General features: G+C 41.2%; 1 long non-coding RNA gene across 1 annotated transcript in view; it reads left to right on the forward strand.

Moving 5' to 3' along the window:
• Positions 1-2,277: 2,277 nt before the first annotated feature.
• Positions 2,278-3,314, forward strand: part of LOC116701632 (uncharacterized) — a 15,506-nt gene continuing 14,469 nt past the window's right edge. The window contains exons 1-2 of the long non-coding RNA XR_004334977.1: positions 2,278-2,572; positions 2,604-2,611. This is a non-coding gene — a long non-coding RNA (uncharacterized LOC116701632). The remainder of the gene's footprint in view (positions 2,573-2,603; positions 2,612-3,314) is intronic.

The following is a 3,314-nucleotide window of genomic DNA, read 5'->3' on the forward strand; positions in this document are numbered from 1 at the left end:
AGCACAGTGATGTGGCGACATGAATGAGGGAGACGATCTATGGACGCAAACACGACATGGCTTTAAGTAGGCCGACGGGATGGGGAGAGCTGACTTTAAAGAGATCGTTCTGATAAATAGATTTGATGAGGCTGGATAGCTGAGTGTTCTCTCCACGGGGTAAGCGAGCTGAGCCGTCATGGTGGTAGTTCTGCAGCTCCGATGAAGTGGAAGGGATTATGACATTAAGTTGAGTAAGCATCTCTGATTTCGTGAGGGGAGGCTTGGTGCTGCAGCGTTAAGTGTGTGCGCTCCTTCTGATTCACAGTAAGGACAGAGCAACATTTAATCGGTTGATGGAGACCTTTTGATTTAATATTGAGCAATGGCTGCTACTCAGTATCTACATCCCTATGATGGAGTTTCATCTTTGACCATAGCTACGTCATCAATAATACAGTCAGGGGCCCCAAGAGGATGCATTATATCGGCTTGATTTTGATCGTACATCTTGTGCGCAAGTGGGATTTTGGCTCTGATGGTTGTGTTAGAGGGAATGTCAGGAAGTCCCCAAATACATTAGAATACATCTTATGGGGAGCCAGAGCAAAAATCATTATACATTGATAACTTTGTGAGATATGTGAGAAAAATCTAACTCAAAGGGAAACATTAACCTGACGGCAGCACAGAGAAATGAAGCATTCACGAGATCAACCAAAATCATGAGAACTCCCACGCTGTGAGCACCTCTGTCGTCAGGGTGTTTTGTTGACGCCGGTCCAAAATTATACAAAAACAATTCACAAGAGTACTGTATGTCCTGCCACCTCCAATTGCTTCAATTAGTCGTTTTACATGCTCCGCTCTGACTGGACAGCTGTTTACTGTTTTAACTACAAACAAGGTAATTGTTTATTTCTGGACAGTTTTAAGATTTGATCTCACAGAATGGACATCTACGTTATGTTGTCGAAACCGTTTTAATAGAAAAATGACGCTCAAGCCGGCCAAGACTGATCGGCATGACGCTCCTGAATCTGTACTGGAAGCTGTCCCCTTTACACTACTCTATATCCTTAGCGTTCCACTTCTGGGATTGCTCCGGTTAGGGTTGGAAGGAAATTCTGCTGTTTCCTTTTGCTTTCTTTGTGTTGGAATTTTTAATTAGGTGTATTTACGAGGACTACTGTTGACTGTTCCTCAGATCTCTGCAAGGTAACTTAAGACAGCAAGCTTGACTGTCTGTCTAATCTGAGTTATCTCTCGCACGACTGTTTTGCGAAGGTTAAGGTTAAGGTTAAAGACATGCCATTAAACCAGAGAGCACATTGTCCTCCTATCCCCAAATGCAATATGGAGTAGCCAGACCCTCCTTCAGGGCGCTTTGGAAGAGGGTCCTGTAAAACGAGACTACCATTAAACTAGAGAAGAGGAGTAGTAAACAACATACAGTTAAAGAAATCAGAACCCGTTGCTCAGGTCGGAGAGTGAAGGCTATTAGAAGCCTTTTTCAGGGGATTGCTGAGCGTTACTACGCAGCTATTCAACTGAGCTTCACGACGTAGATGTGACGTAGGCAACCTGTCTGAAAGTTGTCTTTTGGTAGCTGTGCCAAGAGAAATCTCAATCATTCCCAATCTTGCAGAGACAGAGACTGTAGGTATACTGTATGTTAGGAGAAAACATAGGCACAGGCTAATTACTGCTAACTAAACATGCTAGTTAACATTAGTGATTAAACCGAAACAGCTAATGGAAGTCCAAACTGTCTGCGAGCTTACCCTGTACTATATGATGATTCCTCTACTGTGCAACAGTAAGTTGCGTGGTTATGACACAATCGTTAACCTATTTTTACAAAAACGTCTGCTGCTAGCCATACCGTGAGGTATAAGGTGATGGAGCCTTTTATACGTTGTTGTTTCTTTATAAATTAACAATGGACAAATGGTCTTTAAACGCTTCAGATTAAAGTTATTGGCTGTCAAAGTGGCGCCAAAAAGAACGGCAGTCAATACAATGCTAACGGTAGGTAATGGCATGGTAGCATCAATATGGCGCCATAGGGAGCTTCGCTTAGAGAGGAGAGGCGTACCCCCTTGGTAAACAACTGTGTGCTTCCGTTTTTGTGGGAACGAAAACGAGCCCCGTTGGTTCTCGCCTGGTTGTTGGCTTGCATTGCCTCCAGGGGCGCCATATACGGGGGGGGGAGTTAGGACAATTCCAAGGGTCCATGACTGACAGGTAGTTAGGTAAAAACTAATTTAAAATTATTAAACCGACATCATACAGTGTATATACTGTATATTTCAAATATAATAATACATTTATTGATGTCTTTGTTTTTGGCTGTAAAAGTTAAATATCCCCATTGACCAAAAAGTAAACCTCCATATTGACTGACCACCTGTATCTTATCTGTATAAAATGGTTTGGTCCTGCCTTAGCGCACTCAGTGTCACGGTGTTTAGTTGCAGTCAATAGATGCGCCAGAACTACAGTGACAGCAATGTTGCCAAATAATGTTAAATCAAAATCTGGTTTTAAAGAAAGGAAAGAGAAAAGAGAGAGAGAGGAAAGACAAAGGAAAGTGTCAAACTGGAACCCAGTTTCTCACCAAGAAAGGTGGGTATCCTATAGTCTATGATGTTTTGTAGCACTATAATAGCCCTTGTGTCAAAATTCCATTTGACATGTCCACTTTATTTTCTTGTTGGCAAATATGTACAGTTAAGTTTAAATAAAAAAAAAAAAAATCTGCCGTTTTCATTACAAGGGATGATGTTAATTTATTTTGATTGGAAAGTAATAAAAATGCAAGTAAAAAATTTCCATTTTGTCAAATTGTCCAATCAAAATTCACACAGACTGTAAAAGATGGCCTTCAGCACATTTTTTAGTTTCCTTTAAATCTTACATCAAATAGTGAACTGCCTACTAGACTTGCATGTATGTACAAGTAAATATTGTGCTAGTACTAGTATTGTACTACAAGAAGCTAGACAGTTGCACGACTTTAATTGGAGTTATTTAAAGCTTTTTATGGGACAGTTAGGTCCTTGAGACATGGTGACAACAGCTGCACAGAGGGGCCCAATTTATTTAATTTGGAGATTTTTTGTCATGGGGCCTAAAATTCCTGGTGGCGCCCCTGATTGCATCCCCAGGACGTTTGCATAAAGTTTTCTCAGCTTTCCCCTGTAGTGCTGCCGGGGGCCTGGAGCAGCCTATTGCTGCCCCAGCTTTTGACTCCATATGTGCGAACAATGTCATGCTACCTCTGCATTTGATTAAAAATAGTACTTCTATTATTCACATTGCAAAAAAAAAAA

Source organism: Etheostoma spectabile, chromosome 14 (assembly GCF_008692095.1).
Source record: "Etheostoma spectabile isolate EspeVRDwgs_2016 chromosome 14, UIUC_Espe_1.0, whole genome shotgun sequence".
Lineage (NCBI taxonomy): Eukaryota > Metazoa > Chordata > Actinopteri > Perciformes > Percidae > Etheostoma > Etheostoma spectabile.